The sequence below is a fragment of the Rhinolophus sinicus genome, chromosome 1 (genome assembly GCF_057876585.1).
Source record: "Rhinolophus sinicus isolate RSI-liver-muscle chromosome 1, RSI-T2T, whole genome shotgun sequence".
NCBI lineage: Eukaryota > Metazoa > Chordata > Mammalia > Chiroptera > Rhinolophidae > Rhinolophus > Rhinolophus sinicus.
The window spans coordinates 83,198,249-83,224,189 of record NC_142501.1 but is presented as its reverse complement, the minus strand read 5'-3'; the positions used below and the strand labels follow the sequence as shown (position 1 = coordinate 83,224,189).

General features: G+C 38.9%; 1 long non-coding RNA gene across 4 annotated transcripts in view; it reads left to right on the top strand.

Moving 5' to 3' along the window:
• LOC109452869 (uncharacterized) overlaps positions 1-25,941 on the top strand; it is a 114,021-nt gene that overhangs the window by 66,173 nt on the left and 21,907 nt on the right. For 2 of the 4 annotated variants that reach the window (XR_016022445.1, XR_012493903.2), the window contains exons 6-7: positions 4,206-4,398; positions 14,242-14,438. This is a non-coding gene — a long non-coding RNA (uncharacterized LOC109452869). Of the gene's footprint in view, positions 1-4,205; positions 4,399-14,241; positions 14,439-25,941 lie in introns of those variants that run through there. The other 2 variants (XR_016022440.1, XR_016022439.1) reach the window with 2 other exon arrangements.

Here is a 25,941-nt window from a genome sequence, read left to right as displayed (position 1 = left end):
TCTTGCACATGCAACCAGCACAAAGTCGTGATTGTCTTGTTGAATTCCTTCCACATTGCACAACAGTCTTGGGAAGGTGTATTTTTATGGGGCAACTCAGGAACTTAACCTGTCTGCAAGGCCCTCCCTCCTCCAGAAGGGACCTTAAATTTCATAATCAAAATGGCTTTGAGTCCTTTTCCCAGATCACTCTGAAATTGCATGGTTCCATACTAGATTCAGTCCATTTTGTTAGGAATAGACTAACATTATCAGCCTGACCTTAGGAGGTAGGATAATAATTCTGTAGGGTGATGAGAAATGGCTTCCAGAACACGCGTAATGTAGTAGAGGGGTAGAAAGAAATAGAGCTTTGGGATTATTCCACACCTGATATGTAGTATGCAGAACTGTTTATGTGTGTTGTGGGAGTGCATATGTGTGTTATTTGTGTATATTTTTGGTGTGGGTGTATTTGCACTTAGGGTATGTATTGCATTTGAGGTGGTGCATTTATGTGTTTAGTGAATTTATATGTAGTGTGTATGTAGTGTGTGGTGTGTAGCATGTGTTTGCAAATGTATATTCATGTGCACTGTGAGCACAGGTATGTGGAATATCATGTGTATGGTGTGTGTATAATATAATGTATATGGTGTGTGCATAATGTGTACGTGTATTCAATTGTAAATAGTATGTGTGTAGTATTTACACATAGCCTGTGTATGCTGGTGGTGTGTGTGTGAATGTATGTGGGTTATGTATACATGATATTTGTGATATGCATGTGGGGGGTGTTTGCATGTGGAATGTATATGTGTATGGTGTCTGTTGATGTGTGTGGTGGTATGTATGTGTGTGTGCTATGTTTGTATGTGTGCCTGGTATGTGTATGGTGTGTGTGTGTGTGTGTGTGTGTGTGTGTGTGTTTGTATGCATACATTTTAGCTGTGTGTATATATATATATTGAAGGGGGCATGTGGTATAGCTACAGGTAACGATTTATCCCTTAGTAGTCCCAGATTTATTGAAGGGCTATTCAAAACCATTATTGCAATTAGTTCTGTCTTGTAATAAGCTAAATACAATAGTATCATTTTTCTAACTGCTCCTTTTTCTTAATTCTCCCAAAGTCATGATATATTGCAGACAACAATGCCTAACCAGTTGGTTCCAATAGACCTACCTCCTTGGCCTCTGGGGAGCTGGTTTTGTTGCAAGGAATTGGGGGATGGGAGAGCATTGTAGAAGTGTTAAAAAAAAACAGAGTGATTCATTGATTTGTATATGTGTTTCATTACAAGTCAGAGACATGATTAGATTTGCATTGGCAATAGCCCTTCTTCCAAGTGGACTAATACTTCAGGTTAATTTTGTTTGGCTCCAATTGGGTCTTCAAAATTGGATAGGATTTTATTTCCCAATTTGAAAATAATCTACCCATTCGTAAAAGGCATGGCAAAGAACAACCATAGCCTCCGAAAATAAAAAAACCTGTATCTTCTGGCAGTTACAAACTCCACTTCCAATTTTTTTAAATGTCAATTTTTGTTAGACTTCCGAAAAATAAATCTGTCATGGACCTGAGGCACAGAGACAGGATGGGAGGACGAACACCACTTGCTAAACATTCATGCCATTTGTCCCTACATGCACTCTGTTTAAAGAGTCGGCCTAAAATGCAATTTTGAAACAGAAACAACAAACCTTTTCTCAGAATCCTCTGGCAGAGAAGCTGAGGTAGCGCCAGTAAGAAGTGTGCCAAATCCTAATTACTCCTCCGGGAGCCAATCATCAGGTGAAAACCGCATAATGTTCTGTCTCCTGCACGATGCAGATGCTGACATATTTCTCATTTTGTTGTTTCCTGTCATTTGGAGCTGTTGCTATTTGTCACACACTAAACAGAGGAGGAGAGAACAGTAAAGTGCATTTCAGTACTTATGCAATTTTTGTAAATAATCAATAGACATGGTTGTTCTGAAAGGATGTCTTCTTCTGAGTTGGTGCATTGTGAAGCTGCCATTCTTGTTTTGGAGCCTCACTGGCAGTAGTTGCTCAAAGAGGCCTCCGGGGGCACACCAGGTATAAAGGAGCCGAGTGCTCAGGGACAGAGCGTGACCTCCTCAAAGCCCTAGTATCTTAAATAGAATAGCTTCACTTAAAAAAAAACAAACACATCGTTTATGCTGGAGTTTTCTTTCACATTTAATTCAAGATAAAAGGGGTAGTAAAGCAATTGCACTGTAATCTTAAAAGGAGTAGGCACTCTGCATGATGAATGATGACTGAGGGACCACATGATACAGAAGGATGGCAGGTGGCCAGCTCTCACAGTGACCAAGGAACCACAATCAGCATCAATGGCCATTGTCCAAAGGAGTCATCCCTGATTTGAAATCTCTTTATTGGCTCAGTTCTTCCCTAGCAGAAACATGATTCACTGACTATGAAGCTGGAAAGATACACAAGAGGCAGACAATGAAAGGTCTTATAAGTCAGGTTAAATGGACGGCCTTAATCTTCCAAGTCATGAAGTTCTGTAGAGGCAGGTTCAGCAGGGTTGAGTTGTAGAGAGAGCGTTGTTGCTGCTGGGTGGAAGATTAATTGGAAAGTGGCAAAACTGGAGACAGAGAGACCAAATAGAGAGCTATTGCCTTTTCTTTTTTTCTTTCATTTGTAGAAAAAAAAATGTACCTCTGTGACAGATGCTAAAAGTAAGAACAGTGCCAATAGAGCACTTGCAAAATAAGCATTTATTCTTTCAGTTATTCAGTTTATTTGTTTATTCAATTTATTCAACAAGTATTCGAATGCCTATTCTATGCCTGGCATTGTTCTAGGTATTGCAGAGCAAAGTCATTGCCCTCATGGAGCTTACATTCTAGAAAGGAAGAGACAGAGAGTAAGCAAATAAGTGAAATGTATAGGATGTTAGATGGAAATAATGATTAAAAAGAAAAAAAAAGAGAGATGGAACATGCAAGGAGTGGCACGGGAGGTGGGAACTTTTTAAAAAGGCATGGTGGCCATGGAAGTTGCAATAATATAGCTAAAACCGATGACGTTTTGAACTAGAGAATATAAGAAATGGAAGTACGATTCCGAATGTATATTAAAGGTATTGCTGATAGGATGTACTAAGGGATTGGATTTAGGGTATTAGAGGACAGAGGAGTGAGAGATGGAAAAACAGAGTTGCCATTAACTGAGATGGGAAAGATGGAGGTGGGTCAGGTTTGGTGGGTAGTGGGGTGATCAGAAATCCAGTTCGTGACATGTTAAGTTTACAGTGTTTACCAGACAAGAAGGCATTGGGTATATTTGACTGTATTTTAACAGACATGTCTGAGTTAGAGTTAAAAATTTGGGAAATCTCAGCAGATAGATGATATTTAAAGCCAGAAACTGGATGCGATTACTAAAGGACAGGATATAGCTATGGAAGAAAGAAAGTGGACCTAAACAACAGTCTGGTACAAATAATATCTACATTCTTTGATATCTCCCAGAAGCCCTTTATCAGGCACTCCATACAATTATTTCTTTAAATTTTTTTCATTTCCGGGTAACACATTTTTGTTCTAATGAAATAGTTTTATTTTCTACTGATTCAAAAATATAAATTAATATTATTTTGCTACACATTTGATTTAAATAAAATTCACAGGTAACCTAGGAACCTAATTTAGACTTTTCAACAATGTATCTATGGGAAAATATATTCTAAACTCCAAGTAAATATCTTTCAAATTATCTTTGGAACATTATCCACTTTCAGTTTGAAAACTGCCTATAATTCCAATACAGAAAAGAACATATATTTGTATCATCCTTTATATCTTTCCACTTGATCAAATATCATTCATATTCATCATTCATATTTATAATGCAACCAAAATATTTATTTCTTTGAATTTTAATATAATATACTATTAATGTTTTCATTACTAGGTATTTTTCTTTTTCTTTTTATAATCTTCCTTTCCTTTGGCCTTTGTCTGACCTCCTACCCACCCCCATTGATGTACATTACGTACTTTCTAATTTTACTGATAAAATCATTTCTATTTTAAGTGATGACTACTGATTTTTATATGTTACGGAAATCTATCCCCTTCCTCCCATTACATGCCTTATTGAACTGAAATTAATACCAGATCAGGCTTGATTGGTACAGTCTTTGGGGCGATGACTCTGTTTCCTCTTCTGTCCTGGGTTCCAGGTCATTCATGACTGCGAGGAGTTGGAAAGAGGATGAGGAGCCACTGAGGTGATGGAAATGGAAAGAAGCGGCAACACAGTCTGATTTTCACTTTTGTTCAATTTTCTGGAACCCCTCAAATGACACCCCATCATTTCTTCTGGCTGAGCTCTTTTACACAGGACTAAATTTCATCATTCCCTAGTATCTGGAGGTAAACCAATTTCTCTTAAAATCCTTCATTATGCATTTCAGGGATGCCTTTTCTGATTGTCACTGTGACATTTTACATGGAATGGCCTATCTAATCAGGAGGATCTCCCAGATGAGCTTTTCTTCTGTTAATCAAAAGCGTGTTTTACCCTCATGCTATCAACAGTAATCTCTTTGAAAGACATTGAGTTGCAGGATTTGCAAGGCATGTTTGAAATTCATATCCTTTCAGTTACACCATTCACTGAGTTAATCTTTGGATAGGGTGAAATGTCACCGATTTCACCAGAGGATTTCTCAATCTCTTTCATTTGTTTCAGCCCAACAGTTTTCCTCCTCACTGGGGTAAATGATCACTATGTCTTGCAGTAAAATTCTTTGGCTCTACTGGACTGGAAAGCTTTGATTACTATTTGCACTCCTGGTTCATGTTTCCTTTGACATTATTCTTTTATATTTTCTGCAGTAATTGGAAAATATTGCATGAAGGTACTATTCTTTTGCAATAGAAAGAACATAGGACAAAGTATCTGGAGATCTGGAATGTGGGCCCAATGGAAAAATACCCTCGTTATGTTTCAGCAGTTTAAGTTGGGGTTACATTACCTTCTCTACTACCATTATGGTGTACATTACATGAGGCAATTCCGTCTCAGACTTAGAAGAGCCTTAAAGGATACTTTATTGCAATCTCTACAGTAAGATTCCATTCAAAGCATATTTCTTTAGTGGTTGTTTGCTTTTCCTTGAACATCTTCAGACATAAAAATTTCCATTCAGTTAATGAAAAGGAATGATTGTTAATTACTCATTATTTTGAGGGTAAAGAAACTCAACCCAAGATTGCTCCCCATAATGCACTTGGAAATTTTTTGAGAAGCCAACCAGTGTAACAAAACATTGTTTTCATCAATTGAAGGTCATCACAGGTGGTGGTGATCTAGGAAAGATCTGAGTGCCTCTTTTCCAAGAAAAAGATTCACTCTCCACCATTTATGAAATCAGGACTCACCAGCAATTTTTTTCCCATTATTTGGCACATTTGTAGTTTTTTTTTTTTTTTTTTTTTTAAATACAGTTTTGAAGACAAATTTGGTTGCAGTTTTTTTTTAAATTTTATTTTATTTCTTTAATTTTTATTATTTAATTAAAAAAATGTATTGGGGAATCTTAGGGCACAGTGTGTTTCTCCAGGGCCCATCAGCTCCAAGTCGTTGTCCTTCAATCTACTTGTGGAGGGCGCAGCTCACTGGCCCATGTGGGAATGGAACCAGCAACCATGTTGTTCAGAGCTCGTGCTCTAAACAACTGAGCCATCCAGCCACCTTACATTTGTTGTTGTTGTTTTTTTTTTTTTAATCTTTGACATCATGTGGAGATAGGGGTGCCCCTTCTAAAGGCAGGTATTGACAGGTAACTAAGGAACATTGCTGGTGAAATTTTTTAAAAAGAGGAAAGAGAAAGGAGGGAGAAAGGAATAACAATGAAAGAGATGAAGAGGAAAAAGATGAGGAGAGAAAGTTGAACAAAGAAAAATGAGGGAAAGAAAACAAGAAATAGCAAAATAAAGCAAAATGTCTCATATGCAAGTTGGTGCCTTCCATCAGGGTTCAATGAGAAACACGCAGAGTTGCGGTTCTCTCTTTGACCCACTCTATTGAGTGGCCATGCCTTTGCTCAGATCTGCAAAAACCTTTCTTTCCTGGTGACTAAACCTTGGTGTTTATGAATGTTCATCTCTTCTTCTTTTGGTTAACACCAAGGGAGATAAGGGACTCTGTCCATACTCGTTACTAGTATTGGTAATTTCTAAGTTATTGACCACTTCTCTTTTCTGTGAATCTTTGTGGGTGGAAGGGCTGCTACACATTTCCTGTGACCTACTTTTCGGGGCAAGTCTTAGGTAGCAAAGTTGTCTTTTCTTGAGCAGAATCATTTACTTATGGCAGTTATTTGGTGCTATATCCATCCATCTGTCCATCCATCCATCCATCCATCCATCCATCCATCCATCCATCTTATTTCTCTCTCATTTCTTCTCACAGAGGACTATGATTTCTTTGATGCCCTAAGCTTATTGAAATCTGGCCCTTCCATGTTTAATCTAATGATCCAACAAGGATAGTTTGCTTTGCTTCTTCTCTCTTTTATTATAAATGATTGCTATATAGTTCAATCTTCTTTGAAAAAGCTTGTTTTTTTCTGATTAGTTTTAAAAAAACCAGTCCTATATAAAAGATCAGTCTGAAAATACATATTTAATCTATCTTATTTAGAAAATATATTTTAATCTATCTTATTGGTTTCATAAGATATGATATATCTTAAGGCTGTATGTTCTAAGACTTTAAGAAAGAATGAGGAAACTGGAGTTTATGTAACCACTATAGGAGGTGTTAGGTACTTATAAAAGTAATTACAATTCGTATTCATCATAGTCTTCTGAGGTACACTTCTTTGAATTTTAGGAATTTCTTCATGGTAATACTCCAAATCAAATGTAGAGTTAGAGATTGATTTCATGCCCACTTGATTCCAAGGTTTCTCCTCTCTATTATCCTGTGATTTACTCCTTTGTCCCTTTTCTGTGCAGATATCATACTTTTACTCAAATCCTTCCTTCTAATACATTAGAAATGAGATCAGAATGGATTAGAAAATTGAATGTAGTTTTAGTAATGTAGATCTTTATCATATCTTAGTAATAAATGAGCTATACTGGAAAGAGCAATGAGTAAGCCAGGGTGGGAAGCTCAGTTGGCTGTATGACAGAGGAAGAAGTTAAACAACTTCTCTGGAGTGTATTTTCTTAATTGAAAGTTAACAACACCTGAGGTGTATGTTTGACATGAAGACTAAATGTGATATATATGTGAAGATGGCTGGATCAGTAAATTGTGCTTTTCCTTCTCCTTTGAGCTTTACTTTCCTTATCTGAAAATTGACAGAACTGAATTAAGTACTTTCTGAATCACTTGCTTGGTCTAATATTCTCTGGAACAGCACCATAAATACCTCCTACATAAAGAAAGTAATTATTTGGGCGTAGATCAGTGAATGTCTTAAGTAAGTACAGAGTTGTACAAGCTTAAAAAAATATGAATTCTAATTCACTCATTCATTAGTTTAATATGTATTTGTTGACTGTATTTTATGTGCCAGATACAGGTGAAATACGAAAATGGACAAGATCATAATTTTTCATGCTTAAGAAAGAACTTACAAGTTTTTTTTTTTTTTTTGTGTAGTAGTGATTTGGAAATTGTTAATTATAAATTAATATGGTATGCCCCATTTTAGAAGAAGCTATGAACACAGAAAAGTAATTAACATGGCCTTAGAGTGAAGATGTTACAACAAAGGTAACATCAAAGCTGGATTTGAAAGATGAAGGATTTGCACTGATGATTCAAGGGGTAAAGGGCTTTCCTGGAAGAAACAACAGGCCCAAAGTTACAGAGTCAAGAAAGAACGTGGTGTGCTTGGAGAAAGGCTAGGAGGATGGGAAGATTGGAGTGTAGGGTGCACAAATCGATAAAAAATGAAAACTGAAGTTTTATGCCCTCCTGAAAACTAGAATTCCTCATTCTGTAAGTAATGAGGAACCATAAGAATAATTAAAGAGAAAACATTGTTTTACCCAAGACAATGTCTTTATTAGATTTCTGGTTTAGAAAGATATTAGGTTGGTGTAAAAGTAATTGCGGTTTAAAAGATTGAAAATAATTGCAAAAACCACAATTACTTTTGCACCAACCTCATAGTAGTAATTGACTGGGTAAAAGATGAAATGATAAGAAGAGAGGCAAAATAACCAATTCATTAATCACTATGAATGAGATATGTTGAAGATTGAATTACGGTAGAAGCAATGGAGACAGAGAGGAAGAGGTGAATTCAGGAGATATTTAGGAGGTGGAGTTTTAGCTGATTGGATATAAGTCATGGAAGAGAGGGAGAGTGTGTCACTTGACTACCAGATTTCTAATTTGAACAATAGGAGTGGGTGCTGGATAGGGAACAGAAAATAGGGAATACAAGTGGGTTGAACTGAGGAAGTATAAGGTTGAGTTCAGACTTGGGTATGTTGAGCCCAAGGTGTTGATTGGATACCTAGGTGGAGCTGCTCAGGAGTCAGTACTGTTACATATTGCTTGATTGCCAACCCAAACTCTCTATTCATCTTCTCCATTAGACCACCTCTACATCATTGCAAATAACAGCAAATGGTTTCTTGACATCTCATTATCTCTTTTTGTCCTCTGTGGGCACAAATAGCAGGACCTCCTCCTCTGTTCCCACTCCCAGAGCTTTATCCCAGAGCCTCTTCCTCAGCAAAGAGGATTAGCAGGAGCTATAGCTCCTATGAAAAGGGCCAGGCTCAGAGGATCGGGCAGCATCAGGGTCAGGGGCTAATGCAAGTGTCCCCTAGGTATGTAAAGAGCTATAAGTAAAACCTTCATGTACTGGTTTTAAAGCATATCCACAAATTATTTGAAATGTTTCCTACATCACTGTGAAGTCTAATCCTCCTCCCCTTGAATATAGACTGGCTTTAGTGACTAGATTCTAGTAAATAGAAAGTAGCAGGAGTGATGCTGCCTGCATGCTTTCTGAGGTCGTACATGATGATTCAGCTTCTGCCAGGCTCCCTCTATCTCTCAGGTCATTCACCTTAGGAGTCCCAAGCTAATGTGAAAGAAGCCGGCAACCCTGAAACTGCCATGCTGGAGAGACCATGTAGAGAGTCCAATAGACATACGAAAGCTAAGATTCTGATAACCAAATCTAACATATGGATTTTTTTTTCCATGTCACCAAGCAATTCAGTAACATCTGGGTTTGCTACAATTTAACTCAATTCTGACAGTTATCTACCAGAGATAGCATCTGATTTCATAGGTTAAGGGTTCAGTCCTACATGACTACCCCTTCTTCAGATACCAATTACAAATCCAGGTTGGCGCCTGTGCTTTTGACTGACTGGCTATAGATTGAAGGTTCCAAAGGTTTGATTTGCTAGAGCAGCTCACAACATTCCGGGAAATACTTTACTTACTAGATTACCGGTTTATTGTAAAAGGCTGTATAACTCAGGGACAGCCAGATGGAAGAGATGCACAGGGCATGGTGTGTGGGAAGAAGTGCAGAGCTTTCTTGTACTTTGAGCACTCCACTTTTCCTAAATCTCCACGTGTTCGCCAACCCAGTAGCTCTCCAAACCTTGTTCTTTGGGTGTTTATGGAAGCTTTATTTCATAGGCATCGTGACTGATTAGATCACTGGCCATTGGTGATTGAACTTGATTTTCAGCCCATCTCCCCACCCTGCAACTCCAGGGTAGGACTGAAAGTTCCCACCCTCTAATCAAGGTTGATTCCCTTAGCAACCAGCCCCCATCCTTAGGTGCTTTACAAAAGTCACCTCATTAACATAATGAAGGACCCGTCCTCTATTACTCTCAACAAAGGAAATTCCAAAGGTTGTAGGAGTTCTGTGCCAGGAACAGGATGAAGACCAAATATATACGTTTCTTACTATAAATTAGACTATCCTAGAAGCCCAGTGGTGCCAGCTCTCTATCTGCGTCTTCCAGTATCAACCATCAGACACTTGAGGAAGGAAGCCTGCAGATGAGCCCAGCTCTTAGCCTTCACATTTTCCCAGCTGACACTGTGTGGAAATAGCAGTTCTTGCTGAGCCCTGTCCAAATTGCAGCTTTACAAGCAAAATACATTTTGTTATTATTTAAACTACTAATTTTGAGGTGATTATGTTACATTTAATAATTGAACACTATAAAACCATGGTCCATCATAACTTAAGGAGTATTTTACTTATTGATACAGGGTCAACCTTTATTCCTTTTGCTCCCAAACTTTCAAAACTGTCCAAGATCTTAATCAATGCCAATTTATTAAAATCTTGTGTTCTATTCTACAGCATCAGCAAACTCTTGGCAGCCTTTCATTCTTATGTTCCAACCAAAATTGCTGATCTACACTGGCCTTTCCTCATCCTTCTGCCCTGTTAAGATCTTTATAGATATTAGGCACGTTTACTTTTAAAGGATTTAGCGCACATAATATTGAACATAATAAATTATCATCTGTGTTAAACATTGTTTACAGTCTGTTCTCAACAGAGCTGATAGAACGGTCCTTTCAAAACCTAAATTAGAACATATCACTCACTCCTCTGCTCAGAACCCTCCAGTGGTTCTTGCTATAATGTGGACTAAACAGCAAAGACTTTCTAAAAGGCCATATGTTGTCTGGTCTCTTGTCACCCTCTAACCTCATTTCCTGTGCTTCGTATCTTTTTTCTCCAGGTTTGCTGAGATTTAATTCACATATAACATTGTGTAAGTTTAAGATAAACATCATGATGATTTTATACATGTCTATTGCAAATGAATATAACAATAAAGTTAGTTAGCACTTCCATCATCTCACATAATCACCGTGTGCACGCGCGCGGTGAGAACATTTACTCTCTTAGCTACTTTTGAATATATAATACAGGATTGTTAATTATAATCACCACTCTGTACACTAGATTCCCAGAAATTACTGATCTTATAATTGGAAGTTGGTAACTTTTGACCAACATCTCCTCGACTCCCAACCTCTAGCAGCCACCAATCTGTTCTCTGTTTCCATGAGTTTGGCTTTTCTAGATTCCACGTAGAAGTGCTATCATACAATGTTTGTCTTTCTCTGTCTGACATATTTCTCTTGGCAGAATGCCCTCAAACATGTTGTCCCAAATGATAGGACTTGCTCCTTTTTTTATGGCTGAATGATATTCCATTGTATGTGTGTGTGTATAATATACACCACATTTTCTTTACCCATTCATCTGTCAAAGGACACATAGGTTGTTTCTATATCTTGGCTATTATGAATAATGCTGCAATGAACATAGGGGTGCAGATATCTCTGTGAGATAATGATTTCATGTCCTCCAGCCTCCTGCCTTTATAGATTATGTTAGATCCTCCTTGTTCTCCTAGATGCTTCTGAGGCACTTCTGGCTTGCTCTTGCTTCAGGGACGTTGGTTCTGTGTTGGCCCCTCCCTGGAACTCTTTTACCCCAAATATTTGCACAGTGAATTCCCTCATGTCCTTGAAGGCTTTCCCCAGCCAGGCCTTCCCTAAACATCTATTTGAATGCAAGTCCTTTTTCCCTGGCTCTCTCTATTCACTTTTCTCTGCTTTATTTTTCTCGATAGCACTCACTATCTTCTAATATATTATAGGATTTGCATATTTTATTTTCTGTTTCCCTCTCATGCACCAGTATGTAAGCTTTTGGATGATAGGAATTTTTGTCTTTTGTGTTTATTTCTAGGTCCCCAGCATTTGGAACGGTGCCTGACACATGGGATGTATGCTGAATAAATGAATGAATGAATAAATGAATGAATAAATGAATCCTATGACAGTTGGGTTGAATTGAGGTTGACTAGTTGGCATAATGTTAAGTTTTATGGGTTTTTAAGCATTTATTTACCAGAAATTTGCCATTTTCTTTTCATATTTGGAAACCATTACATTTTTAAACATTTTCATAGGCCCTTGGAAAGTTCACAGGGCCACAGTACAGTGCTTTTAGAACCTAGTGAGTAAATGGCCCATACTCTTCCTTCTCTCCTTTGTGCTGTTCACAGTTTTAGAACATCACTTCTGCCTCCTACTTGTAGCAAGTGGGGGAAACGGTTCTTTTTCCCAGTCAGCTTTACTGAAGGAAATCAGTGATGTGTTCTGCATCTTCCCACTTTCCCTCCTTATTTCAGTAAGGGAGTTTCATGGGCTGACTTGTGTCACCCCCAAATTTATATCTTGAAATGCTAACCCCAGAACCTCAGAAAGTGACTGCATTTGGAGATAGGTCTTTAAAGAGGTGATTAAGATTAAATAAAGTCATTAGGATGTGTCCTAATCCAATATGACCAGTGTCCTTATAAGAGGAGGAAATTTGGACACAGACACACACAGAGGAACACTGTATAAAGATACACGCAAGGAGGGGTACCCTCAGAAGAAACTAATCATGTTGACACCTTGATCTTGGACTTCCAGCCTCCAGATCTGTAAGGAAATACATTACTGTTTAAGCCACTCAGTCTTTGGTACTTTTTAATGGAAGCCCTTGCAAACTAATGCAGGGGGAGGACTTGGGAAGTGCTGGGACACTTATATGTTAATGAATGTGACATAAGCAGAGAGAATGAACTGTGTGCTAATGACAGCTGGCAGAGAAGGTGCTCTCTTGAACCTCTGACAAGATCCTTTTAGCTGCGTTTTGGGCCAGCAATTCTGTAGGAGCCTGTATGTGGGAGTGAAGAGTGAGGTGAAATAAAGCAAAGAAGCCACTGAGTCCTCTTGGGAGAAATAAAGATTTTGTGTGTGTGTGTGTGTGTGTGTGTGTGTGTGTGTGTGTGTGTGTGTGTGTAAAGCATCACGCTGATATTATATTACTTTAAGTTAAACACCTTTTCATTCTTTTTAACATTTTATTTGACTAGGTCAGAAAGTCCAGGTTAAAAAACTAAATATTTTTAGGTTTTCATAGTTAATAGAAAGGTCTGCTTTTTATTCTAATAGACTAGAATATAATTTTAACACTTAGATGACAAAGAACACTGACCAGATGATGGTATCTTTGGTTCACAGTAAATGACAAGTAGCTTTATTTTTTCCTCTTATGATCAGATGTATATAAACATCAAAACAAAATTCCCTGTGCAATAGAGAGTACACAAGAATAATTAAGGAAGAACAGAATATATAATATATTGTCTTTACCTACTTCCAATTATCTCAGGATCGTTAGGCTCCTTTGTAAGTTGCAGTGCTCATACCACACCCCAATTTGGTGGCAAAGTGGCCCTGCCCTTAGCTATCAGGTAATGGATCTGAAAGATTGAGGTCAAACAGCTTGGACTAGAAGGCAAGGTAAAGATTGTCATTCAGAAGAAAATACATAGCCTCAAACCCCCCAAGTGTACAGTAACCTCATCTTTGTCCTGGAAGGGTATTCTCCATCAGCTGTGTGATCTGGGAATGAACTGAGAAGGACAGATTCATTTTCCCCAAACAAGCCAGCAAGAGCCAACAAAGAAGGAGGGCACTAATATTCCACATAAGATGTGATTTCTTATGCATCTGGACTATTTCCAGTATGGTCAGGTTTGGGTGAAGCTCTCTTTCTGGTTTAGAGACAAGCATCTTTTGGTAGTGCCCTTATATGACACAGAGACAGGAAGAGCTCTGGTTACTCTAAGGACACTAATTCCATGTATGAGGGCTCCATTCTTATGACCTGTTTACCTCCCAAAAGCCTCATCACCAAATACCATCATGTTGGGGACTAGGGTTTCAACATACGAGTTTTGGGGGTACACAAACCTTCAGTCTGTAACAAGTCTTTACTAACTGAGACACGTCATAAAGTGTATATCCTGTCAGCCACCTACTAAATGGGAATCTATAGATCTCTAACTTTTCTCTGTCTCTGCAGTCATTCATGAGTATTGACTATTTATTGATTGTCCCTCCATCCCCCGTGTGGGGAGGAACACTAAAGACACATAAAACAGAATTCTGATCTTTTATGTACTTTAACATTAATTTGGGGAGAGGGCATATACCCCCCAAGAAAAAAATGTGTTCCGTTTCCCATTCCTCTCCTTTCTTCCTCCTCCAACTTCATCCCCACCTTTTCCCATGGAAGCTATCATTCCCATGGAAGTAAGTTACTTTAGCTTAATCATCCGGATTCAATATTCCTCATCTAGTTAACATAGATTAGTTAGAAGGTGTGTTCCTTTTCTCTCTAGGCCGTTTCCAATAACACGGCTTATTGCACCACAGACAAATCCAGCAAGACAAGAGACACCTGGGACTCACTCTTGATTCACGCTGACGTCAGGCAAGAGTCTTATTTTTTGTGTTCATGGCTTGCTTCAGAATTGTTTTTGAGCCCTGTGCTCATTTCTGTCTCTTCCTAGAAGCCACATATTTTAAAAGAATGTAACTGCAGGTAAGAAGCTGGAAGGAAAGAACATTTTGAAGGGTTAGGTATAAACACATACCTGAAAGAAGCAGGACATAAGAGTAAATCTAGTTGTTATTTCAACCCAGAGATATGTCTAGGCGTTGTATTTTTCTGAGTTTTTATTTATTGGAGAGTGACAACTACTTAAGTTCTTAGAAGGAAGGTGAGCTGGTGACATGCTTTTCATTGAACAACACAGTCCATTCTGGTGAGTATGGGGGTGAGCTGCCTGCCATTGATCTTTGCCGGGCACTTTAAAGCTTCTTTCTGAGAATAGAGGCTCTGATTGGTATGATTTAGGGCATTAGAAAAAAGGCAGAGACACTAATAATGTTCACTGAACTTTATTATCCAGGCTCTGTGCAAAGCTTTTCCACATTAATAATACCTAAAAATACACATTTTAGATTGAATCGTATTTTGCATTTCATATAGGCCAAATATGGTTGACTATTGGCAATTGCACATGCTTTAACCTAATATGATCCTCATTTTTAATGATGAAAACATACCAACACACACTTCTTCTGTTCCCTGTGTACTCCTCCAGCTCCCCATCTTCATAGCGTAAAGCAATTATTCTCAAACTTCAAAAGGCAGGACTTGTTAGAAAACAGATTGCTGGTCTCCAACCTCAGTGTCTCTGATTCAGCAGCTCTGGGGTGGGACCAGAGATATCGAATTTCTAAAATGTACCCAGTGATACTGCTGCTGCTGGCCCAGGATCACACCTTGGGAGCCATTGGTATAGAGGGGCGACATCCTCAATTATGCTCCTTTAAAACGTACTTTTTCTTTCCCCCTTTGGGCTCCAACACAACACAAAAAAATCTAGATTTCCTTTAAAAACATCTTCCAAACCTGATGCCATTTTCACTTGCCCTCCACTTATATTTCCTTGTATATAATGCATAGACCAGAAACTTAATTTTAAAGACCACAAAATTGTTTATTGATACAAACATAATTCCAGAAAAAAAGTGTTGCATAGATTATGTAATGCTAAAAGTCTCAAAGTTAAAGTATTGGAATTGAGGGAGGAGCACAGGAGTAAATAAAGGTTCGTAGTCGGGTGGGATAATGAGCTGGAGATTCATGCATCCAATTTGAGGTTACACTTCTTCTCCCTTTAGGTCCTTCCCACTACTGAGATTCTATGAACCAAGATGCACTAAGAAAAACCAGCCGGGAATGATTATCTCCACTTCATAGAGAAGGAAACACATTCTGAGGAGTAAAATGGTTTTCCCATGGCTGGTCTGTGGAAGAACCCAGTTAGGGGGTGTTAAAAGATAAACTGAGGCATATTAAACATTTGAAAAGTTTATTTGAGCAAACATCGATTCTAATCTGTCAGTGCCAAAACAGAAGTGGTTAGGAGCGAGGGGAGTGACTTTTATAGAGAAAGTGTGGAAGCAAGTAAAGGAAATTATCTGGTTGGTGGTAGCTTAAATCCTAGTTGTCTATTTGTGATTGATTGTCCTTAGCATTTTGATTTTGTAAACGTGAGATCCTTACAGGCTGATTTTGGTTTGCTTACATAGGACCCCACAGCATTAGAACCACCTCAGTCTAATGGATTTCTTGCCTGATCAACTTAACAGGGGTCAGGGCATATCTCAGAGTAGGGTCAGAGGGGTAACAGCATAGGAGATGGGGACACATTACATATTTTGGCCTAGGATAGACGAGGAAATCCTATTCATCTGATTTCCTCTCACTTTCACCCATATTCAAACAAATATATTAGGAGCAAATAGAAAATGCTATTTTGATCTAAAAACCTAGCATGAACAATCCAGGTAGTCATCAAATGCTCTGGCTATTTTCTAGTAAATGCTTAGGTCTTCAGAAACACCATTTTTGTTTGAAGTACCAACAGCAGCGTCCTCACTGCTTGCTCTTCTAGACTCTTCAAAAGACTTGAAAGGACTGGTTTTCTCTCTTTGTTTCCCTGTGTCCTTGTACTTATCTCTCCTTTTCTCTCATCCTTTATCTCACCCATTTTCTTTGCTCCTGCCTTTATCACACCAACTTTACGTTCCTACTTAATTTGCTAGAATTCTTCCAGCTGCTTTCTCTGTGTGTTTGCCATTTTAAGGAATGTGAAATGCTTCTTCATTTATCGGGACGTTTCCTAAAGGTTTTTAAGCGAACTTTGCCCTAAATGGGAAGTGGTGATAACTGGTTATGTGCCTCCTGAAGAACTCCCTGGAAATGCCAGAGAGATGTTAATACTATTCAGCATTTATGAAGGACAAATTTGTTAGTAGAACTGCTCTGCACTGCCTGGACAAGTTACCTTCCTCCTGTGAACGTGGCTTTCTTACCTGTAAAAGGGGGATAATAATATCTTCTCACAGAGTTGTTACCAGGATAAAATGAAAAACTATGATGCTTCAGTTGTCTATTGTTATTATCCTCCAGAACAGTATTAATTAATTAATTAACAATTAATTAATTAATGATGTGTGCCAGTCACTATTAACTGAACACTAAACAAGGTTGGTCTTTGACCTCATGGAACTCACAGTCTATCAGACAAGATAGACCTAAGCAAATAATTGTAAAAATAATAAACTGCATAAGGACAACAAACAGAAATAGACAGTGCTGCAAAGTTTAGTGAAGGAAAAGTACATTGTGACCTGAACGTGTATAATGGGAGGACCTGACCTAACCTGCAGGCATGAGGGGTCAAGCACAGCTTTCCCACTGACGTGACACTTAAGCTGAAGTCCAAAAGATGACTGTGGCATTAACTGGTTGGGGAAGAGAGAGTTCCAGGCAAAGGGAATAACGTGTGTGAAGGCCTAAAAGCTGCGGGAAAGAACTTGGCCCAGTGAAGGAAGTCATGAAAGGCCCATATATTCAGAGGTTAGAAAGCCAGAGAAAGAGGGTCATGTGTTAAAGTTGCAGAAACGGTGGGAGCAGAACCACCTGGGGTCTTGTGGGCTACAATGAGGATGTTGCCCTTTGTCCAAAAGCATTTGGACGGCTTTGAAAGGATTGAAGCTGAGAAATAATATAGTCAGATTTTCCTTTTGAATTTGTGGGTGAGAATTGATTGGAGAAATGAAAGGATAGGAGAATATCTGTTAGGAGCCTCCTAGAATTGTCTAGGTGAGATAGAGTGGCTTGGATTACAGAGGTGAGAGGGAGCTGGAATGGAGCTTTAAGATACTCAACAGATGGGATTGTTGGGTTTTGTGAATTATTAAGTGAGTGTAAGATGTGAGGATGAGGACGATTAACTGATTTCTACGGCCCTGTTTAGAATACCTGGTGGTGGTGCTGCCACTTCCTCTTAGAAAGGAACACATTTGAAGGGGAAGCTCATTTGTTCTGGCTCGGATATACTGGCTTAGAGGTGCCTGTGAAACAGCCACGTAAAAATGTCTGATGAGCAGCCAGTTCAATATATAGATCTGAACCGGACAAAAAGCAGGAAGGTTGATGTTTTGAGAGGCTATTGAAACAGCAGTGAATGAGAGAGAAATACAGCAAACCAGCTAACAGAATGACAGTGTATCCAGAGCACAGCTAATGTGAGTATGAGGGGGAAAGGGTGCAAGAGCATAGTGTGCAGGGGGAAGTGCGTCTTTTCTGGTAGGAGTCATTTTTGCTTTAAAGCCATCGTTTCTAAGCACAGCCAGAATGCTTGGGTAGCTTATTTAGGGTACAATTCAAAACCTCAGTCTTAAAAAACCCGCTTTGGGCACAGTTAGTTCTCAGATAAACTGGGAAGAGGGAAATATAATCCTTTTGTAGTCCCCTACCCCCCATTATACATATCACATAAATGACTGTATATCTTTAACATATATTTTGCATAGCAAATTTAACATTCTATTTAAAGGCAGGAGAAATATATATTTAAATGTAGCCAATAGTTGCTGTTTCGATATAGAAAATTAAATCATATTTTGCTGTCGTTGTTGATTGCAATGGAAAAAAAGTGTTGATTAGATAATCATTCAGATTCGATTCCGACTGAAAACATTTGTATATTGACTAGAGAACTCTACTCGGATACCTCATGGGTATTTAATTATAATCTTCATGGTTTTTATATTATTGTCTTGTCTGTGACTAGAGATACTAAAGGAAAGTAATAAACATAATAACCTATCCACCCACCCACGGCAATATAATGTGGTAGTTAATGGCATGGGGCCTGGAACTCGTCTGTCTGGGTTCTGCCACTCGCTGGCTGTGTGTGCTAGGGAAGGTCACTTCAGTTTCCATATTTATAAAATGGATGTAATAGTAATTTCTATCTCAGGATTTTGTGAGGATTAAATGAGTCCATATATATAAAGCATGTAATGATGAAGCCTCGATTATACTAAATACTTTTTATATTATTAATACGAATAATGACCTAGACATGGGCCACACGGTCCTCCCCTCAAGGAGTTTACAGTCTAGTGGGGAGTTCAGACAAGGAGACACTAGAACAGGGTCAGGACAAGCCCAATGAAGGCACAAAGGAGGGGAAGCAAAGGGATTCAAGTCATGTCCGATTTGAGAAGCAAGGGGTGACGGGAATTACAGCACGGGTTTTAGGAAATAGGTTCTGCACTCCATAAAAACTTCTGGCATACAACTCATTCACAATCACAAAAACATTTATCTTTTCTTTACACTTTTCAGTGATTATGCATACATTAATTTATTTGATTCTTATATTAACCTTATGAACTCAATAGTTTGGAGTAATTTCTCTGAGTCAGTGGTGGAGGAAGAGTCATAAAAATAAGACACATTTCGTAATCTCAAAGAATGAAGTTTAGTGGATGTTTCGGTCTCAGTTTTATAGACGTGGAAATTGAGGTTTGGAGGAATTAAACGACTTGCTTAATTACACAGCTGGTGCTACAAGAATAATATGAACTCTAGTCTCTGGATTATATATAGGTTTTAGTCCTTTCACGACGTATAGAACGGCTCTGAAACTAGATGAAACCACCCACTAATGGGCATAGCATATCTGAGGTCCTTTCCTCAAAATAATATTAGAAAATTGCACACTTTGATTTTAGAAACTCTGACAATAAAATGAAGCAGAAAGAGAATAAAGAGGGGCTCTGAATGTGTTTTCTCTGGCTTTGCAATGACACAACACATCACTCACATCCTGATAGAGATTAAAAATCTTTCCCGAACCTTCTTATTCAGTGAGCTTCCTAGGCTAGAACTCCAAGGCATTTCACAGGGACATAAAGAGAAAAGGTTGGGATGTGTCAGCCCTGGGGCACAGGTGGCTAAAGTCACCACTTAGGGTTTGGAGCCAAGGACACCTGTCCAAAGCCAAAGGTAAGCTCAGGAAGCAGGCAGGTGGGGCAGGCTGTGGGTAAGTCACAGAGCAGGCTGGGCCTTGGAAAACCAGAAATCTACTGCTATGAGAGACGATCAGCTCAAGGGCACCCCAAATCAAAGAGTCGGAGTCAAGATAAGGCTACAGGGAGTGGGAGAATAAAAGGTGACTGAAGGATCAACGGGGCAACCCAGGAGGACAGATAATATCAGGGAAACACGATCCCTGAATAGGCTTCCTGTTACTACTCCTGAGGCTTTCTTCAGCAATGATTTGGCAGGAATCAGTCACAGCAGGGTTGGTCTAGACTGCACAGGTGAATACCAGCAAGGAGTTCACTGGCTGAAATGAGGCAGGCTACCGTGAAGGTTAGCCCAACTCCTCATGAGTAAGCTGCAGAGAGACGCTGGAGACGGTGTAAAGTGCCAGGCTCAGAAGCATGCGTGCTTCTACTGCTGAAGATTGTACTTGGCGAAAGCATCATGTACTACTTCAAAGGAAAAGCTTTTCAAGGTGTTTGTTTTTCTAAAAGATTCATGGTAGACAACTAGTAAGTGGAGAGGGGATGGGGAAACGAAGCAAAGCAAATATCCTTTTCTGTGAGTCAGAAACCTATGCATCATGCTGTCTTTGAAAAGTGTATAGGGCTGAATATAAAGGTCCAAAAACTTCTAAAAGCATTTGAAACACACATATATTTGGATTTCTATACCACTCCCTCAACTGGAAACCAGTTTGAGATACAGGAATAACAGTAAATTTGAGCTTGTTACCCTGGACTCCGAAAGGTCTAAGGGTGATGGAAACACTCGTGTGCTACTTAAAACGTGCCAGCCACTCTTCTCAGCACCATGTATGTGCTCATTTAATCCTTCCAGCAACCTTACCATTCCTATTATCATCACTATTTTACCATTGAGGTCACTGAAATACAGAGAAATTAAGGACATGTCCAGGATCACACAGTCAGAAGTTCATAGAATCCTGCAAAACATGAATGTGATAAAATATCATAATCACATTTGCTTTTCTTCCTCTGCCGCCATGAGACCAGGAGCATTTTGGAGAACCATAACTCCAAATGTCTGCTTCCACGCAGCTAAGAGGCTATATTTTTCTGTCCTGCAGTTAGCCTAACCTATGGGCATCCCACACTGGTAAAACAGTAATTATTGTGCTGAGCAGTGAAATGTGTAAAACTTTTTAGGCTTTTGTGTCATAAATGCAACTATATCTGTGTCAGATAGATAATCAATGCTATTATTTTGCGCTATAATTTCTTCCCACACTGTTATTGGGTTAAAGTAAGGGTTAAGAACAGGGGCTGGAGTCAGAGTTCTGGGGTTAATTCCTAGCCAAACTTACTAGTTATGCAACTTGGAAAGTATTTATCCCACGAGGGGCTTATGTTATGTCCCTGCCTGACAGGCTTCATGGGGGAACTTACACGGGATACGTACTAAATGCTTTGCACAGGGCCTGGCCCTTAGTAAGTGCTCCGTACATGCTCGTCATCATGGTTGGCGTTTATTACTCTGAAGGTGAAACCAGAGGAAACCAGGAGGAATAGGTCTTTCAACTTCTCTGGAGCTCTGATTCTCTTCCCTCCCTCATTTTAGAATTCGACAAAAGATGCAGCCAGCACTTAGATGGTGTTAGGATGGAAAGGACAATGTAACCTTTCTCTCTTGTTTTGCCCAACTGAAAAAAAAATGAAGTTTGTTACTGGATTAATGGGACAACTGATCTGGGGACAAGGAGAGCAGAGTTGATGAATAGAAGGGATAGGCAAGAGGTTTGGTGATTCATGCAATTGAAATAAGATGTTTGGGGAGAATGCTTTCATAGAGACTCATTTTATGGTGAATTCATTATGTAACACTTATTTTAAAATGTTTCCATAATTTTCCATAAGTAATTAATTTTGTGGAATACTATTAATTGGCATATTTCCTCCATCTTTACCACCAGTACTGGCAATACCAGGAAAATAGAAAAAGTATATTAAAACATTTACTAGAAAATGCTACGTAAAAAGCAAAACAAAACAAAAAAAACTTATTCATAGGCCAATAATATCCCATTAGAAAATATAATAGGAAAAAAGATCTCATTCAAAAATTAAAATAACATAAAATATCTCCATAAGACTTTTGTGAAGAAAACTGCAAACCTTTACTGACAGATTATAATATATATATATATTGAAGGATTGAGAAATACTCAATATTTTAAAATGTCAATTCTCCTCTGAATAACCTACAAATTCGATACAATTCTAATCAAAATGTAAAAAGAGTTTTTAAAGGGAATTTAACAGATGATTCTAAAAATTTTATGCGGGTAAATGTGTAAGAATAGTTAAGGCAGTTTTGGAAAGGAATTACAAAGCAAGGGCCCCTGCTGGAAAACAAAATGACAGGACCTGATTTGTACATGGCCTCCTATGTTCTTTCTTCTTCTTCCCTTATATTTTGCTTCCTCGCTTTACCCTTTCCTGCTTGTTTTCTTTTCTTTTTTCTTAAATAGACTTTATGTTTTAGAGAAGTTTTAGTTTCACAGTAAAATGAGCAAAAGGTAGAGAGATGTCCCATCTAACCCCCCTCACCCCCCACACACGCATGCATGGCCTCCCCTATTATCAACATCCCCACAGAGCGGTACATTTGTTAAAATCCATGAACTTATATTGACACGTCATAATCACTCACAAATCCATAGTTTACATTAGGGTTTACTCTTGGTGTACATTTGATGGCTTGTTTCCTTTTAAAATATCATCTCTGGCTTTATGCCTTATACCTGATGGCTAAACACCTGGCAGATCCTGGTCCTCATCTATGCCAAGTGCGCAGGAATCAGAGACCTTCTTACAAGGCCATCATGTCCATGTAGAACCCCATTCTGATCCTCTTGGAGGGGCCCTCATGGGGAATATTTGTGTGGGTGTTTTTTTTTTGCACTGCTATAACCTGAGGGCAGCTTCCCATCATTTTGGATCTTGAATCCTCCAACAAACTGATTTACTTATTCCCCCATACATTTAATGACATTTAGGGACTGAGGACATAATAGAAAAATAACAGGGTCTTTGGCCAAATGGAGATTACATTCTAGTGTGCAGACAGCCAAATAAACAAGCGATTACACTGCTGAGTGATCCGTGCTAGAGGGTCCTAAGTGGTCCCTGTTGGCTTAAATTCATCTGATATATAACAGCCAAATTAATAAAACACTCTTCTTCCATCAATGAAACGTGCAGACCCACACTCCCATGTTGTTTGAAAATTTCCTGTAGAACGGATGTTGAAATTTTACTTGTGTTCTAGAATGAATGTAGTAGTCTACACTTCAATTGGAGGACAGTGAGGTATTAGTGTACGTCTTCTGCAGACATTCAAGGGACTCCCTGGAGCAAGCAGGAGGATAAAAATGATGCATTTTTCATATAATGTGGCTCCTTTGTGTCTGTTTTGCCTATTTCAGGGTGAAATAGCTCATCAAATATAATAGATATACAAACCTCTGGGCACTCAGAGGGATTGAAATTCTCAAAAGCATCATTCAAGTTAAATTTACTTCTGTCTAAATTCTGTTTTGCCTGCTTCCAGTGATTTCTGCTGAAGTGTTGACTGTATGGTAATCTTTTCTGCTGTCTGCACCACATCTTTTTTTGCTGGACTGGTTGGAGCTAATCTCTTTGAGCCAACCATTTTTTAAAGGCTTATGAAAGAACCTCTGGCCATCTCCTTATATTTTCTTTTCACTTGAACACTAGTGTAGCCTCTGCCAGCCCTCTTTCTCACATTCCACAGGAATGAACTGGAGCATGACCTTTTTCTTATATACAGTGTGCCTCTAGAGGTGAAGGTAGGATTAGAGAATGTTAAGAACACTACAAGATGTGTGTGGGGTTGCAGAGGTGGCTGTTTTGTTTTTGCCTTTCCTGGTTTCAGCTGGATAGCAAAGATCAAGGTGTTTGCTTCTGGTTGTTGCAGGGACACATGGATGTTGAAAAAAACAACACGTGTGTGTTGGGGGACAAGGGTTGGAAAGAGTTTTCAAAAGGAAAGTAGAAAAGTTCTTCAGAATATGGACATTCTATTCCAAAACGATTTCTTTTCATATCAAATAAAAGGCAGATGTAAAGGTCTTTGCCATTATATAAAGGGCCTACCAAGGACACATGTGCTAAGGGAGGTAGCCCAGAAAGACACAGTGGCCTGTGTGAGGCCTATTTCCCTATGGAGCTAGGCTGTGTGTGTAGCCAGCCAGGGTGATGAACATAGAATAGTGGGGGCTGGCCAGCAAGATTAGAAAGAGAGATGTGCCTATGAGGTGACCCAGGCTGATGCCAGGGATTCCTTGGGGGTGGAAAAGAACCCCCCAGTTGGCATCCTTAGCTTATGTGAATCAGGTCCAATACTCTGGCAAAACTCAGGTTGTATATTAACTTCTTTAGTTTCTTACAATTGAACATATTTCTAACAAAATCTCCCAAGTGGTGGCAACTGAAACTTAGTAAATTCAAGGTAAACTCAGTAAATGTGTTTTTTTCTTCTTCTCGTTTTCTTCTAGATTTTGCACTTACATTTTTGAGTCAGACATAACATCAAAGCCTCAGGGAACAGTCATCATGCCCCCTTATCCTCATTGCAGCAGTTTTAGGAGCCCATTGCAATGCGATGTCACATGGGTGAGGCTCTGGGTTACTCGCCATGTCACTGGGGCTTCCTGGGCCTCTCTGTGAAGGTGCAGTGAGTTCTTCTGCTTATACATCTGTCAAAGACACTGATAGCCCGCTATTCTCAGGCTGTTCAGGGGGTAGGGCTGGCCATTTTCATGGAACTAGTCTCATGTACTTGGGAGCAGGCTATGCACAGGGTAGGTAAGAAAACCCTTCCTAATGTAATCTGGTTAAAATAGTTTTATTGTGTTTTCTGATTATAGCATAATATTTTCTCATTGCAAAAACGAATCAGAAAAAGCAGATAAGTATTTCGATGAAAAAGAATATTAGGTATAATCACACCATCCTGATATAACACTGTTCATATTTTGTTGTAGATTTTCTCCCTATGCATAACCAGGATTTTTGTATGTTTATATATGTGAAGTGCATAGTTACCTAAAACAGAATTCAATCATGTTGTACGTATTGTCTGTTACCCCCATATCCTCTTAAATTATATACTGTGAACATCGTTATGTGTCAATATATATGGATCTATATCTTGTTTTTGTAGGAATAACAAATTACTTAACCAATCTTCTGTTGATGAACATTTAGGTTGTTTTCAATTTTCACGCTGAAAACAGTTCTGTTACAAAAAGCCTCATTCTAAAAGTCAAAGGAATGGACTCAATAATGTCACAAAACTGCCTCCGAATAGTTTGTATTCACTTAGAGCAACAATGATTGCCAGTGCCATGGTCTACACTGCAGGATTTGAAGGCCAAGCCAAACTCTCTGAAAATCAGCATCACCATCACCATCACCTAATAAGGTCACCTTCCCCAAGGCCAGGCATACAAGTTCACTAACAAGGACCAGTTTAGGGATTAGAGCAGGGGTGTCCAAACTTTTTTCAATGTTTTTTACCAAGGGCCATATGCAGTAAAATACACAGACAGCTGGGCCACTCACTCGAGGTGAAGTATGTATTGCCTCACCTGGTTTATTTAAGTAAACTAAATATATTTTTGGAATTTGCTGCGGGCCAATTAACAATGGATTGCGGGCCACAGTTGGCCCGCGGGCCACAGTTTGGACACCCCTGGATTAGAGCTTTCTCCAGAAGTGTGTCACTCAAATGCTTCAGGGATCGGTCAAGATAAGTGGTTTGAAAACACCCACATAGCAAGCCTGTGTTAGTATAAGTATGTATATGAATGTGTGTGTGTGTGAGGGAACGTGCGGGCGTGTGCACACTCATGCAGGCAAGCCGAAAGGCAGCAGTAGTGATTACAAGTGTGGGTACAGTCCATATATGCTCAAGTTTTTTCTAGGGAAGTCTTAATTTTATTATTTCCTAGTAAAATGACTTAATTCTCAATAAATATATTTGTATAAGGTGCATTATATGATGTATTTATATAGAACTGTGTTTACCAATTTACAAAGCCCTGGGTCAAGTTATTTGTTTTGTCTTCTGCTCAGGA